We start from the raw sequence: 17,751 nt of genomic DNA on the forward strand, positions 1-17,751 counted from the left end.
CAAAAATAAGTAAATAGATGAAAGGTTTCTTGGGTATCCTCAATGCCCTTCTGTGTGTCTTGTATTCATTTCTGTCCAATTTCTTCTGATATCCCTTCAAATGGAGCCTTCAAATGTCACTACTGCCCCTTTTCTTTCTGATAATGACCAAGTCTTTACATCGTCAGACATTCCATTCCAGTGCAACCTAATCTCATCCAATCTGATGGAAAAAGAGAGGCGGGTGGTACAGTGTAAAGAGCTCTGGATTGGAGTCAGAAGATATCCAATCTTTCCTCCATCATTTACTTCCTGTAAATGAGCTTGGGCTCATTTAATCTCTCTAGGTTTTAGCTTCCTCATCATGAGGGGTTTGGACCAGATTACTCCTATGACATTTTCCAGCTCTAAATATATGATGATTGTTTATTAAATACATACTACATGCAAGGCTTTGTTTTGGGCTCTTCAGGTATACACAGATGAAAATGTGTATGGGTCAGACGAACCCATGAAACACAAATGAAATGAAACACAGTCCTTGTTCTCAAATACAAGGTGCTTGGTGCTTTACTGTCATGGCCTTTGACAGATATTTTCATGTTAGAATGAGGCTTTGGAATAAAGATTTACTGATGGAAGAAAGAAAATATTTTAATAAAATTCTCCCCATTAGTTACTGAATTGTAGGAGTGCCTGAAGGAGAACAGCAGAAATGTTTGAAGTTTAAATATTGTAGCATTAAAAATCACAAATTTAATTATCTTTGGCTTCCCAGCCAGACTTGTATGTACATAATTGTGTTTCATCTCTGTAGCCTGGGGTATTCTGAAGTTCAGAAATTGTCCATGCTTTGTCCAGAGTCGCATGCTAGTTAGGAACTCATAACAGCATAGTTATAAATGCTATCCAAGCAACCCAAATTGCTGGGGCCCCCATAGAGGAAGCCCCTCCACACTCAGATGGAAGGCTGTTTATTTGGTAATCAACAAAGAGAAAAGAGGCCCTTTCTGAAATTTTTGCTTGGGGGCTTTGAATTTAAAGTTATACACTGCACAGGACTGTTTATTTGAATTTCTTTACCATCTTAACAGATATAATTATCTGAAAACTAGTGATCAGAGGTTTTCTATCTGTTGCTGACTTCGTGTCTTCTTCTGTACTTGGATAAACAATCGATCAACAAACATTGATTAAATGCCTACTCTATACTATATTAAGCATTGGAGAGCCAAAGACAAAAATGAGACAGTTACTTCTCTCAAAGACTTTCTTCTAACAGAAGAGGCAAATGTACATATAAAAACACATACAGAAGCTATATTTAATGGATGTGTGAGAACTGACTGAGGCATATTTCAGGACAAGAATTCTGTCTCACCCCTAAAAGATATCTGGACTATTATGCCCTTTGAGCCAGATGTTATACATGAATCATGTCCAAGAGTTTTGGGAAAAAACTCATGCAATCTTTGAGAAAACAGATTAAGAGGAAGAAGCAGGAGCTATATTAGCTGAGCAGTAGCTGCAGTGGGAGTGGGATTTAAGTCCTCCTGGGACTTAAGAAGAAAATCTGTGGCACAGGGACAATGTGAGATAAAGAGAGAGAAATAAAGGAGAGCTGAGCCCTGGGAATAGAGGGAGAAATTAAGGTGGGCTATTGGGTGCTTGTAGGGATCTTGGAACAAAATTTGGACTGAATCTTCCAGTTTAATAACCTCTTTAATGACTTATAGGAATTCTAAAAGGTCTAGTTTTTCAACAACTTCCCCTCCCTTTGCCTGTCCAGTACCAGGCAATGTTATTTATGCTTCCTTCTTTTATTTGAGTATTTTCTGTATCCTGATTTTGCTTCATATATAAAGAAACAGGGTCATTTATGAAGAATGGTATTGTATACTTAGTTCATGCTGAGAAAAGGGGAATGGGAAACTTAGAAATACAGAAATTTTAAAATAGAGCAGAGAGACAAATCTTTATTTAAATCCTAGAAATTTTCCCAACTGGGGGCTATGAGCTATTAAGATTGTGTTAAAAACTTTTCATCTGATATAAACTTGATAAATTAGGAGAGAAAATGACCAAGTGGACTTGAGAAATCTTATATTATTTTCAGGCTAAAGGGGAGCTAATTGTTGTAACAGGATGTAGATGATTAAGTCAGAGGATAAGGGGTAGGGAGGAGGGGTGGTTAATGAAAAGTCACACCCTAACCACTCTCCTCTCTGCCCCTCACCCAAAGATAAGTGAGGCCTGAGAGGATTCACCTCTATTCCTGTCCAGAAGGGCAGACAGAATAAGGTTTGTGTGCTTGGGCTAGTTAACTCAACCCTTCACAATGATATCCGTCAATAAGTGTGACATATATCAAATAAATACAAGATAGCTTTGGGAGGGAGCAACTGACAGGATCAGGAAAGGTTTCTTATGGATGGTCTGAGTATGAATTAGTAAACTGGAAGGGATTTGAACCATTATCCAGTTTTGCTCATCCCCATCACACCCAGCATTTTACAGATGAGAAAACTAGAGAAAAAGAGAAGGGAAGTGATTTGACCATGGTAGTAAGCAGAGCCAGGATCTGAACCCAAATCTTCTGAGCCCAAATCTGCTCTTTCTGTTTTATTACTAGGAGAATCAAGAATGTTCTTCTTCAGAGAAATCTTAAAGGTCATAGAATAAATATCCATATCTGACATCCATGATTTCCATCTTGTTACACATTAATCTCAAAAGGAACCTATATATAATTTACCCTGACCTGTCCAGTTCAGTAATGGCTTAATGTTTTAAGTATTCCTCTATTCCTAATATAGAAAATCCATCTATTAATATAGATAAACAACTTATAGTCTTAAAGTGTTACCTGGGATCACTGAGTGGTTAAATTAATTTTCCCTGGTTACACAATTTGAATGAGTCAGAAGGAGAATTTGAACCTAGGTCTTTCCAATTACAAGGCTGCCTCTATTCACTATTTCATTCTCCCCCTTTCCACTTTTATTATGCTATGCTATCACTCTTAGTTCTTTTAAGTGATCCACAGAAACACAGCCCTCACTTTCAACAACATTATCTTCTAATAACAAGGACAAAAGGAAAATATGATATTTAATTAGTAGGTCAGTTAATATTCACTCATCTATCTACTCACTATTCACTCAAAAACATTTATTTGGTGTTTATCATGTGTTTAGCTCTCTGCTAAGTACTCAGGGAGAGATAAAGATAAATTTCCTGCCCTCAAGGAGCTTAGATATTTAGTAGCAGACTAAGCAAAGACTATCATCAATTGGCACCCTTTTTTGTCCTGGTATCCCATTAGTCAAAGACCACCAGTTAGTGAAGTAGATGAAGAAAAGTGAAGATGGGCTAAAATGGTGGCCTCAACTGGATGTGAGAGAAGGCTAGGGATTGGAGCAGGTTGAGGTTGGACAAAGCTAATGGAGGGCATGAAGCACAAGGGAGGTGGTAGTCCCATTGTACTCTGGCAAGATCACATGATTTTAGGAAGGACATGGACAACATGAAATATTTTAAGAGGAAAGTGACTAGGATGGTGAGGGAAGGTAGGATCACTTTATGAGGAAGAAGTGAAAGAATGGAAGATGTTTAGCTTGAAGAAGAAGAGCCTTTGGAAGTGGTGGTGCTGGTGAAATTGGACAGGATAATTGTCTTTAAATATTTGAAAGGTTGTCATTTAAAATTAGACAGTCTGCTTAGTTACACAGGGAAGAACCAGAACCAATGTGTAGAAGTAATGGGGAAACTGGTTTTAGCTCAATATAAGTAAGAGTGATAATGAGAGCTTTCCAGAAACATATTGGGCTTGTTTGAGGAAGATGAGTTCCCTTATCAGTTGGATGGCCATGTTTGGGGAATGTTATAGAGCAGATTCATACATCTGAAAGTGGGTCAGATAACATCTTCAAGGTCTTTTCCAGCTTTGAGGTTCTAGGATTCCAAATATTTAGGGAGCATAAAATCCTCATACTCCCAGTTTGGTTAAGGTCAGTGGTTTTAGAAAATATGTAGATATAGTTATAATTGAAACAGGATCATGTAGCCATTTAAGGTTTTTTTAAATTGCTTATCCTCTAAAACCTACAGTTTGTGGTTCAATAAAAAAAATTATATTTGGTTTGAGGGTTTAGCAAAGATGAGTAACTGCTCATTATGGTTTTTGCTTCACCTAATTCAGTTACTCTTGGGTTGTACATGTGCTATGTGTTTGTTATGTCAGAGAAGTGTGAGGATTGGGTACTATGAAAGTGACAAGAGCAGAATGAAAAGAATAGTTGCATTGTTTGTTTTAAATTTCATTAGATTAATGTTGCAAAACCTTTACCATGAAGTAGTCATTTAATTCAGAAATTAACATCGCTACAGTTCTAGGAACAAAAACAAATGTTTTCAGATTGTATACAACAAAATATCAACATAATGGAATATCATTTCACAATAAAAATTTCAAATAGGGGTATAAATTGGGAAGTGTTCATGTGTTGAGCTCGGCAGAGTTCAATAGCATCAGATGCCAGGTGATGAGCACTAGTAGCACAGGAAGTTTAGATGGGCTGGAAATGATCTCTTGTGAGAAAAAAAGGAGCAGTGTGGCACAGAGGAAAAGTTATATATGGGCATGGCACCAGAGGACTTTGGTTCAAATCTTAGCGATGCTATTCATTACCCATATGACCTTAGGCATAAGGTCCTCAAATTCAAGCTTATCAATGAGTTGCTGATATAAATTATTCCATCACATGATGAGTTACAGACTAATAACATTGGAGAACATAAAGTCCCTTAACTTTTCTGACCTCAGTGTCCTCATTTATAAAGGGTGGGGGGTTGAACTAGATGATTTCTGAGGTCCCTTCCAATTCTAAATCTATGAGATTATGAATGAGAGGTGGGCTTGAGGGAAAAAATGCTAGAACCAGGGAGAGAGAGAAGAACATGGGCTGGTGCAGCTGGTTCATGGTAGAATTAGGCATTTCCCCTCAGCAGCATCCTCGTCATAGGATGCCGACACTCCTGGTAGAAGCAAGCAGTCGCAGGAGGCATTCCCTTGTTAGGTCTGAAGAAGAAGCAACAAGGCTCTCCAAAATGTGATGGAGACCCTGGGCCAAGACACAATAACTTCTAGGCATTGAGATTATAGCATTCATCTGAAGGAGAAGTCCTTATACCTTATACCCTGTCTATTACATAGCTTACAGATCTGTGCTGACATGGGAACATAAAGAGCTAGAACAGATGGATTTGTACCTTTCTAGGACTAGAGAGCAAGAAGAGGTAATTTTGGAAAAATTTGTGGTGAGGGTGTCTGATGTTTACTGTATTCCTTGTTAATGAATGACCTTGCATTCTGTTGTCATAAAGTCCTTCACCTTCATTATTTTGGCCCATCTTCCTCATCACTACCAGCAATAACTATCTGACTAACTGCCATCAACAGGTAAAGAGGCACAGGAGCCCTGGGAATGGCAGAACCACCAGGACACTGGTTTTGCTTCCAGCCTCACCTTCATAGAAAATCATCCAGGGAGGCAACCCCCATGGAGAAGGGGTCAGTCATCTCCACCAACTGCCACTCATGGGACAGGCAAAATAGCCTACAGAGGAGAGTAGGAGGCATCATGTGATTGGCAGGTCAAGCCACTGCCACCATATTGACCACCATCTCCCTTTAGATCCTAATGGAGATAGCCCAGGACCCTGAACACAAGAGGCTTGGGAATGGAGATGCTTCCAGTTTAGTGTTAGCAACTATTAGCCTGGGAAGCAACTCCAGTGGAAACATCCCAACAACTGCTCCTGTAGGTGCTACAACTGCAAAAACTGAAGAACCAGAAAGGACAGTTCTTTCCACCAAAGTTCTTAGCACTGTCAGATGGCTCAACATCAGAAACTAATAGGACTTTATTGGTGGAAATGACATTAGGGAAGAGGCGTTAACATCTGCTTTGCTGCTGTACCCTAAGGACCATGGGACTTTTCCAACTGACTTGAAGCTAGATGCTCCTTACGTGTTGTCTCCTCTATTGGTGAGCTCCTATAGAGTAGGGGCTGTTTTATTTTTCTAATTGTATCTGTGAGGCTCAGCATAGTGTTTTGCACATAGTAGGCACTTAATAAATGCTTTAGTCATTCATTCATTCACTACAATATGTGTTGTTCTGGCTAGGCTAAAGAAATCCATTGGAAAATAGGGACTTTTAAGTGATGGCATGGAATAAATGAGGAACCCAAATGGTTTCTAGAGACCTGAATATTGTTTGGAATACTATATAAAGGATACAAAAAATTATATTAAGTGAAAAAATTAGAAACAGAACAATATACACACTAAGAGGATATATTTTGAAACTTCATAGATCTATACTTTTGTGGGTACAGGTACCCCCTCCATTTAAATAGTTTGCAACCCCTCTATTACTTAATAAATGATCCGCAAGGATTGCTGTAACCAAAAATTTCATCACCTTGCAGCTAAACTGGTGATGAACCCCTCTGAATTCAGACAGACTGGTTCTCAGACACTACTTGGCTTGGCCAGAACTTGTGTTCACTTTGCATAGATTTTGAGAACTTGGAGTTACTTCTATGCCTATGTGAAGCTTCAGAGTTAAGATTTTAGTGATGTAAACAAAGAATCACAGAATTCTAAAGTTGGAAAGACCTCCATGACTAGGTAGTTCAGCCCATACCATAAAAGGAATCTTACCATAGTACTAGCCAAGTGGTTAACCAGCCTTTGCTTTCAAACCTATAATAAAGGGAAACCCATTATCCAGTAAAGCATCCCAAGCAAGCAAGAGAGCGAGCAATAAGCATTTATTAAGGGCTTACTATATGCCAGGCACTGTGCATAGCCCATTCTGTTTTTGGAAAACTCTCATTGTTAAGAAGATTAAATTTGCCTCTTTGCAATTTTCATCAGTTACATCTCCTAGTTCTGCTTTCTGGGACAAAATAGAATGAACATAATTCCTCTTCTATATTATAGCCTTTCAAATACTTAAAAAATTATCATGTCCTCCCCCAAGTCTTCTCTTCTCCAGGCTAAATAATTTCCATTTCTTTGACTGATTCTCTTATGGCATGAACTCACAATCTTTTACCATCTTGGCCCTTCTCTGGACACTCTTCATCTTATTAATGTCCTTTCTAAAATACAATGCCAAGAAATGAACATAGTATTCTAAATATAGTCTGATCACAGAAGAGTAGAACAGAGCTATCACCTGCTTATTGCCAGAAAACATATTTTTCTTGTTCAGTGATTCAGTTGTGTCCAATTCTTTGTGACCCTGTGAACTTGGCAAAGACATTGGAGTGGTTTGCCATTTCCTTCCTCATTGGATTAAGGTAAACAGAAGTTAAGTGACTTGCCCAGGGGCACCCAGCTCTAAGTGTCTGAGGCCCAATTTGAGTTAGGTTTTTTTGACTCCAGGCCCAGCACTGTATCCACTGAGCCACTTACTTCCTATATTTCTCTTAATGTAGGCCAAATTTTCATTAGTGATTGTGTGTGTGTGTGTGTGTGTGTGTGTGTGTGTTTTTGCTACCATATCACATGGCTAACTCATATTGAGCTTGCTATCCACTAAAACCCCAGGATCTATTTTGTGCGAACTGCTTTCCAAATATGCCTCCCCAATCTTATATTTATGGAGCTGATTTTTTTTAATCTAAGCATAAGACTTGACTTTTATCCCTGTTGAACTTCATCTTATTTAATTAGGTCCAGTGCTCTAGTCTATAGATATCTATTTGGCACCTGACTCTGCCATCTAATATACTATTACTTCATGTTTTATGATATCTGCAAATTTGATGAGCATTCCATCTATACTTTTATTCAAATCAATAATAAAAATGTTAAACTGCATAGGTCTTACTCCAGATCTTTAGGGCACTGTACTGGGGGTCTTCTACCAAGTTGCCCATTGAACCATTAATGATCACTCTGAGTCTAGCTATTCAAACAAACCGCTTCAAATCTATTTAATTGTATTGTTATCTAATCCAGCAGACTCTTAGTGACTCAGCAGTCTTATCTACCAGGCCTTTCTTTCCTCTGTGGTTTAATTCATCTGGGCCTCTATGATTTATTTGGATCCTTTGGATTCAAATTCAGTCCATTTTCCACTATAGCATAGATCTGTGCTTTGAGGATATATATGAGATGAACTCAGTACTTAAAATTATTGGTGGGAATGAATGATTCAATCAATGATCAGCAAATATCTATTGAGCTCCTATTTATGAATCATTCTTTGCTCATCAGTGTCAGGAGTACAATGAAGAATAAGGCTCATTCTCTGTTCTCAAGGAATTTATGGTCTGTTTGGAGAGATGATGTATAGATACACTAAAACTTAATGAGAATTCAAGGTAGCATATGATTAAGAACCAAAATGAACAGGACACACCCTAAGTGTTGTTGGAATGAAGAGGTGGGAGAAATCCCCTTGGTCCAGAATATTTGGAAGGCTGCCTGGAGGAAGTGGGATATTAGGTGGGATTTGAAAGCAGGCTTAGATTAGAGTAGGGGGAATGATGACCTAGACCTAGCTCATATGAAGGACAAAGGTGAGTGCATATGGATCCTACAGTTGTGGACTTTGCTTTGATTTTCAATAAAAGTCAGCAGCATTTGCTTCACAAATAACAGAGAAACCTATTCATTTTTGGCAGTAAGATAAGGAAGTTAAGTTTGAAAACAAAAGAGCAGTTTCCCATTTTGATCATTGCTTAATTATCTGTCATATCTGTGAGGGGAATGAGCCAGAGGGAGAAGAGAGAGCAGGTAGATATTTCTGGAGAAAAGGTGGGAGGAAGTAGGAGGGGGAGAGCAAAACCATGGAGGAGAGATTAGAAAGAGGTCCTGGTATAGCTGTAGATACCCCCTCAACTTAGATCTTTTCTGCCAGGAACAGAGATACTTTAGATTGCAGGGAAATAGCTTGCTCCAAGACAAATTTTAAATGAGAGATCATGGGAAAGTTGCCATGGCCAAAAAATGTTTCCTGGTGGCCCACCCCATGGTGATAAGCCCCTGTGCACTTAACTAGACTGGCCCTTGGACCACACAGACACAATTTGTTAACAGAGTTCAAAGCCAGAGACATTCCAGCTTGGTAGGATTTAGTAATGCATATTCTCTGCTGACATAAATTTGCAAAATCCAAGGCCACCATTGCATCCTAATGAAATGTTGGAACAGGACTTTATGGATGCTTAACATGTCATGTATTGTGGTGCAGAAGATCTCATCAAGGACAAGTATGACTGGAAAAGGAGGTGGTTCGCCAACTGGAAAAAAAGTACACTAAAGAAAACAAATCCCTTAAAAATACAATTAGTCAATTGGGTAAGGAGGTACAAAATCTAATAGAAGAAAACAATTTGTTAAAAATTAGAATCAAGCAAATGGAAGCTAATGACTCTATGAGAGAGCAAGAATCAGTCAAACAGAAACAAAAACATGAAAAAAATAGATGAAAACGTAAAATACCTCATTGGTAAAACAACCGACCTGGAAAATAGATCTAGGAGAGACAATTTAAAAATTATAGGTCTACCTGAAAATCACGATGAAAAAAAGAGTCTGGACAGTGTCTTTCAGGAAATCATAAAGGAAAACTGCCCTGAAGTCCTAGAACCAGAAGGCAAAATAGCCATAGAAAGAATCCACCAATCACTTCCTGAAAAAGATCCCAAATTGAAAACGCCAAGAAACATAGTAGCCAAACTCCAAAATTACCAAGTCAAAGAGAAAATTCTGCAAACGGCCAGGAATAAAAAACAGTTTAAATATCATAGAACCACAGTCAGGATTACACAGGACCTTGCAGCTTCTACATTATAAGACTATAAGGCATGGAATATGATATTCCATAAAGCAAAGGAGCTTGGATTACAACCAAGGATCAACTACCCAGTGAAAATGAGCATGATCTTTCAGGGGAAGAGATGGAGATTCAATGAAATAGGGGACTTCCAAACCTTCCTGATAAGAAGACCAGAGCTCAATAGAAAATTTGATCTTCAAGTACAAGACTCAAGAGAGACATCAAAATGTAAATGGGACAGAAAGATACAATATGTTGTTAATAAAGGCAAACTGTTTACATCCAACAGGGGAAGATGACACTTGCAACTCTTGAGAATTGTATTGTTATTACATCATGTTAAAGGAGTATACATAAAGGGGGTAGATATAAGTTGACTTTGGTGTAATGATAAAAAAAAATCTAATCAAGTGGGTTAAATGGATCCAAGTAAGTGGATTAGTCTGATCTAAGAAAATGTACTGAGAAAGGAGGAGGCAGACAAGGGTAAATTACATTTCAGTTAAAGACATAAAAATCTATTACAGCAGAAGGAAAGAAGGGAGGGGGATGAGCATTGTTTGAACCTTACTCTCATCAGATTTGGCTCAAGAAGAGTGTAACATAATCAGTTAAGTATAGAAATCTAACTTGTCCTATAGGCAGTAGGAGGGAAAGGGGGAAAGAAAAGGGAGAGGGGATAGAAGGGAAAGAAGAAGCAGTAAGGGTAAAGGAGAAGAAAAGGGAAAGGGCTAATAGAAGGGAGGAGGGACTGAGGAAGGCTGTATGAACTGTATGCCAACAAATTTGACAATCTTAGTGAAATGGATGCATATTTACAAAAATATAAATTGCCCAAATTAACAGAGAGGAAGTAAAATACTTAAATAACCCCATCTCAGAAAAAAAGAAATTGAACAAGCCATTGATGAACTCCCTAGGCAAAAATCTCCAGGGCCAGATGGATTTACAAGTGAATTCTATCAAACATTTAAAGAACAATTAATTTCAATACTATATAGATTATTTGGGAAGAAGGAGTCTTACCAAATTCTTTTTATGATACAAATATGGTGCTGATACCTAAACCAGGAAGAGTCAAAATAGAGAAATAAAATTATAGACCAATTTCTCTAATGAATATAAAAAATTTAAACAAAATATTAGCCAATAGATTACAGCAACTTATCACAAGAATAATACATTATGACTAGGTAGGACTTATACCAGGAATGCAGGGCTGGTTCAATATTAGGAAAACTATCAGCATAATTGATCATATGAACACCAAAACTAACAGAAACCACATGATTATCTCAATAGATGCAGAAAAAGCTTCTGACAAAATACAACACCCATTCCTGTTAAAAACACTAGAAAGCATAGGTATAGATGGAGTCTTCCTTAAAATAATAAATAGCATCTACCTAAAACCTTCAGCAAGCATAATATGTAATGGGGACAAGATAGAAGTATTTCCAACAAGATTGGGGGTGAAACAAGGATGTCCATTATCACCACTGTTATTCAACAATGTATTGGAAACGTTAGCTTTAGCAATAAGAGAAAAAAAAGAAACTGAAGGTGTTAGAATAGGCAAAGAAGAAACAAAGCTATCACTCTTTGCAGATGACATGATGATATACTTAGAGAATCCTAGAGAATCAAGTAAAAAACTACTTGAAATAATAAACAACTTTAGCAAAGTTGCAGGCTATAAAATAAACCTACATAAATCATCGGCATTTCTATATATTACCAACAAAGCCCAACAGCAAGAGGTAAAAAGAGAAATTCCATTTAAACTTACTGTAGACATTATAAAATATTTAGGGGTCTACCTGCTGAAACAAACCCAGGAACTATATGAACACAATTATAAAACACTCTTCACACAAATAAAGTCAGATCTAAATAATTGGAAAAACATCAGTTGCTCATGGGTAAGCCAAGCTAATATAATAAAAATGACATTTCTACCTAAGCTAGTTTACTTATTCAGTAGCATACCAAATCAAACTACCAAAAAATTATTTTATAGAATTACAAAAAATAATAGCAAGATTCATTTGGAAGAACAAAAGGTCCAGAATATCAAGGGAACTAATGAAAAGAAATGTAGGGGAAGGTGGCCTAGCCATTCCAGATCTTAAATTATATTATAAAGCAGCAATCATCAAAACTGCCTGGTACTGGCTAAGAAATAGAGTGGTTCAGTGGATAGAGCACTGGCCCTGAAGTCAGGAGGACCTGAGTTCAAATCTGGCCTCAGACCAAACACTTGACACTTACTAGCTGTGTGACCCTGGGCAAGTCACTTCACTCCAATTGCCTAAAAAAAAGAAAAAGAAAAAAAAGAAATAGAGTGGTAGATCAGTGGAATAGGTTAAATATGCAAGACACAGTGGTCAATGACTATAGTAATCTTTTATTTGATAAACCCAAAGACCCCAGCTTCTTGGATAAGAACCCACTCTTCCACAAAAACTGCTGGGAAAACTGGAAAAGAGTATGGCAGAAACTAGGCATAGACCAAAATCTCACACCATATACCAAAATAAAGTCAAAATGGGATCATGATTTAGATATAAAGGCTGATACTCTAAGCAAACTGGGAGAGCAAGGAATAGTTTACCTATCACACCTATGGAGAACAGAAGAATTCATGACCAAATAGGAGATAGAGAACATTAGGAAAGCAAAATGGATAACTTTGATTACATTAAATTGAAAAGTTTTTGCACAAACAAAGCCAATGTAACTAAGATTAAAAGGAAGATAGAAAATTGGGAAAGAATTTTTACAACCAGTCTCTCTGATAAGGGCCTCATTTCTAAAATATATAGAGAATTAAGTCAAATTTATAAGAATACAAGTCATTCCCCAATTGATAAATGGTCAAAGGATATGAACAGACAGCTCTCAGATGAAGAAATTAAAGCCCTCTATAGTCATATGAAAAAATGGTCTAAATCACTATTGATTAGAGAAATGCAAATCAAAACAACTCCGAGGTACCACATCACCCTTATCAGATTGGCCAATATGACAAAACAGAAAAATGATAAATGTTGGAGAAGATGTGGGAAAATTGGAACACTAATGCATTGTTGGTGGAGTTGTGAAATGATCCAACCATTTTGGAGAGCAATTTGGAACTATGCCCAAAGGGCTATAAAAATGTGCATACCCTTTGACCCAGCAATAGCACTTCTAGGGCTACACCACAAAGAGATTATACAAATGGGAAAAGGACCCACATGTACAAAAATATTCATAGCAGCTCTTTTTGTGGTGGAAAGAATTGGAAATTGAGAGGATGCCCACCGATTGGGGAATGACTGAGCAAGTTGTGGTATATAAATGTAATGGAATACTATTTTGCTAAAAGAAATGTTGAACAGGCTGACTTTAGAAAAACCTGGAATGACTTGTATGGTCTGATGCTGAGTGAAGTGAGCAGAATCAAGAGAACGTTCGACACAATAACAGCCATGTTGTGCAATGACTAATATTGATAAACTTAACCCTTCCCAGCAATATAAGGATCTAAGACATCTCCAAAGGCCTCATGATGGAAAATGCTATCCACATCCAAAGAAAGAACTATGGAATTTGAATGTAGATTGAAGCATACTATTTGCTGTTTTTTTTTCTCTTCTGTTGAGTTTTGTTTTCTCTTTCTGGTAGTTCCTCCTATTGGTTCTAATTTTTACTTACAATATCAGTAATCTGAAAATACGTTTAATAAGAATGTATATGTATATATATATATAGCCTATATCAGATGGTGAGCTATCTTGGGGAGGGGGTGGGAAGGGGGAGAAAAATTTTAAACTCAAAAGCATATGGAAGTGATTATTGATAAATCAAAAATTAACTTAAAAAAAAAGAAAAGAAAAGGAGATGGTGCAGCCATTTGATAAGATAACAGATAGATAGTCTTACGACTGTGTCAACAATGTCAAGGGATGACAAAAGTCATAGGAAGGTCTCCGATGTGTTGGACAGTTCCTCTATGCTGGCAAATGAAAGGGCATTAACAAGAATTGCAGAGGATGGGAAAGCATGGAGGTATCATGGTATGTATACATGAGGGGAATAACCACATAGGTGAGATGATTAGTCCATCTGAGTAAGAAAGGAAGTATCATGAAAGAAGTCATTTGCTTTACATTTTTGCTGATTTGTTTTTATATCACCTTCATTTCCAAATATATTTCTCTTGCACCCCTACCAAGCAAACCATGCATTATAACAGAAAATAAAAGACATAGGTAAGTTCAGCAAAATCAATACATTAAATGTGTCTGAGTGTGTGAGGTGTTCAACTTCTATAAGTCCTTCTCTTCTGCAAGAAATGGAGAAAGCTATAATTCCTGGAGAAGACTATTTTGAAGCTCCACCTTCAGAAACTCCAACTCTCAAAGGGCTTCCCCAGTGTCTGTCCTCTTCTCAAGTGGGGAGGGTTAACTATGAACCATCTTGGAATCTCTGGTACTGTTCATCAACTAATGGCAGCTTACCACCACCCTGGACTAGAGCAGGCAAAAATGTTGAAGAGTTGGTGATTTTGAGGAACTCAGCCACCAAAAGGTGCTACCTTCAGAAAAGATCCCTGGGCCTCCCTCTGGCCTTCTCTCACTGTGGGCCTAGCCCCAGAGAGAAGCTGGATATGGAGCAGATGGCTCTCTATAGCCATTCTCAATCTTTACCAAAAAGTTAAGTGGAGATAAAACAAAACAAAACAAAACCAAACCTCAATGAACATCTCCTTTGGGCAAACTTACGGAGAGTGTGGCACTATAGCTTTGCAAAATGCCCTTTTCTGCCTTACAGCTTCACTCACCTTTCACTAGGTTTGAAAATTAAATCCCCATGGAAAGATACCTTTTGGATAGCTCATGCTTCTCTGATAGCATCTGCTACTATCACTAGCCTCATCTATAGTGGCTGTCAGTAGTCTAACAAAGGGATGAGTCAGTGCCAGGCTCTAGATAACAGAGTGGACATTATCAGTGGGCCTCTGACCTTAAGTCCAGGGAACTTGGTGCTGTTTGCAAAGTCCTGAGAGAATCTGCCCAACCTGAGACTGGCTGAGATCAAGGAGCTGGAGCCAGAACTTCAGCAAAAAGGAAGGAGAACAATAGGTCAGTGTGAATATTGCCTGGAGGAGTCTCTGTTGAGCTGGCTGCCCCAGGAGGATGGGTGAAGCAGGCAGGAAGCTACGATGGACCCTAATGTACACATGACTCACTGGCACTTGCAGAAGGGGCATTGCCTGAAGCTTTGAAGCTGTTCACTGATGGTAGAATTTGCTGGGAATTCCTGATATGGGGCCCAAGCCAGGCTCTCACCCATTTGGTCTCTGACTTTCTCTAGTTTTGTTGGGCATTGGAGAGAATGCCAAATCTCTATGAGAAATTGCCCTTTATTAGACCAACTCCAATCTTCCTTTTTGTCCTAGGCAGAACCTATACTTTATTTCTTTTGGTGGCATGGCTCCAACCTGACCCTCAGTTGCAAGGCTCAAACGATCTGAACTAACCCTAAGCTTCCCACCTCACTGATCTTCCTCTACAATCCATTCCTGGGATCCCTTACCAGAAGAAGAGGTGTGGATGAGTGGGTGTGATGTGGGGAGGGAAATGTGGAGATACTCTTAGGAATCCTACATAAACAGTCTTTGAAGAATTGGGTTGTACAAAGGATAACAGAAAGGAACTTGGTAGGTATGAGCAAATGGTGACATATAAATATGGAAGGAACTTTCAAGAACAGGGATAAAAGCTGACATCAGGAAAATGTATGTGGCAAAGGTGAGGGATGGCGGGTAGATTGCTTGAGTGCCTCATTAGTGGACTCAGAATCTCAGAAGATAGTAAGGAAGCCCTTCAGCCCATTAGGTGGACACACAATGGCAAATTTGGGGAAGGCCTGCACAAGAATTACACAGAATGGGCAAGCACACATGGGTTGTGGTCAACCTCATTGGTAGGAACTTCCAAATCAGAGTTAACAGATCCATTCAAGCATTTGAATTATTACTACAATACTCCTTATTAGTGTTATTCAGTTGTTTCAATCTTGTCTGATCCCATTTGAGATTTTCTTGACCAAGATTCTGAAGTGGTTTATCATTTCTTTCTCCAGATCATTTTACAGATGAGGAAACTGAGGCAAACAGGGTTAGGTGATTTGCCCAAGGTCACACAGCTAGTGAGTGTCTGAGTATGGATTTGAACTCATGAACATGAGTCTTCCTGATTCCAAGCCCAGTACTCTATCCACTGCACCACCTCTTTGCCTCCTAAACATGCCCTCCCCTTTCATGTTTCCATTTCTTTGGCCATGCTGGTCCCTATGCTTGTAAAGTCTTTTCTCTCCCTTTTCATTTATTGGATTCCTACCCAGCTTTTAAAGCCCAACCCAAATGCTACCTTTTTTCACACAGCTTTCAGGATTCCCATTGTAAATTTTGATGCCCCTTAAATATTTTGGTCTGTAATTTTTAAAATACATTTATCATGTAATATGCATGCTAGCTATCTCTGAGTCATGTACGCCTACTTGGCTATAAGTTCCATGAGGGCAGTTATCTAAACTTTGTACCTCTCCCAGTTTCTAGCACAGTGTTGTGTAAACAACAGATATTTTAAAAATGTTTGCTGAATGAATGAAGGAAGGAATATTCCCAAATAAAAGAATGAACCCCTTAGAAGGGCCTCAAGTTTAAACTTATCTGAGTGTTTAGTTTATGTGGTTCACACCTGTAGCAACCTGTAGATTGATAACACTGATGTTTTAATATACCTCTGGTTGTTTCCTGGTATGCCCTGGAACTATACTCCAAAACCAATAATGATGTAATCCAGAGTCTTTGATATATGTGAACCTAAAGACATATCAGAATGTCTGCCATTTACTCTTCTGATGACCTTTAACTTATTAAACTAATTTTAAATGGGTATCCTAGTCTTGACAATTATGAACATATGGCTATCTATCAATAATGAGGACAAATCACATATGGCTTGTGAGGTCTACCTATAGACCGAACAGCTTGCCTGTTTCTTTGTCTCCAAGGACTCTGGTTCCCAGTCAGAGAACCTGTGGGTCTCCTGAACTGCTTGAGGGTAGCTTGTACTATAAACTACATTGCTCTGCAAGATAGATAATGCTAACATTCCTCTTTCTAACTCATTTTAAACTTGTTCTCATGGAACAAATCATTATTTAGGTATCATACACTATTTGTCTATATTGCACAGTCCAGCACTTCATTATATATGGCTTTCTTCACTGACAGTCATATATCTGTATTTGTCTTGTTTTATCAATTAGATTGTAAAGTCCTTTGGGGAAGGAACAGTTTGCCATCCCTCTTTTTGCACAAGAATTCAATTCACAAACTTTTATTAAGCTCTTGCCATACAAAACAAAAAACGAAAAAGTGCCTGTTCTCAAGGAGTTTATATTTCTCTGGGGGATAAAACATGTATTACAGATAAGAAAATACAATTTATGTGCAAAGTTGAACAAAGTAATTCCAAAAAGGAAGCAATATGGTACCTAGTACAGTGCTAGGCAAAAAATAGGTACTTAAACTACTTCAATAGCAGATTTATTGGAGCAACGAAGACCCAGATTTTAGGATAGAATTCACCTCTGGAGTAGGCTGAGATCCATCCCAAGACATGTTCTCCTGGAAATTTTTGTGTATCCATAGTACTCTTTTCAGGCAGAGCCCAGCAGGGAGGGAGCTGAGGACAGAAAGTCCTTATTCTCCCATGAAAGGAGTACACATATATGGAGAGTTCCATGTAGTAGGAAAAAACCCTACTGGCCTGGGAGTCTAGACAGTTGGGTCTGTCATTAGTATACACACACACACACACACACACACACACACACACACACACACACACAC

At 38.2% G+C, this 17,751-nt stretch overlaps 1 protein-coding gene across 1 annotated transcript in view; it reads left to right on the plus strand.

Moving 5' to 3' along the window:
* Positions 1 to 17,751, plus strand: part of BTG4 (BTG anti-proliferation factor 4) — a 143,380-nt gene that overhangs the window by 122,838 nt on the left and 2,791 nt on the right. The gene's annotated exons all lie outside the window — the stretch shown is intronic.

This window comes from Vombatus ursinus, unplaced genomic scaffold (assembly GCF_900497805.2).
Source record: "Vombatus ursinus unplaced genomic scaffold, bare-nosed wombat genome assembly UNPS02015398.1, whole genome shotgun sequence".
NCBI lineage: Eukaryota > Metazoa > Chordata > Mammalia > Diprotodontia > Vombatidae > Vombatus > Vombatus ursinus.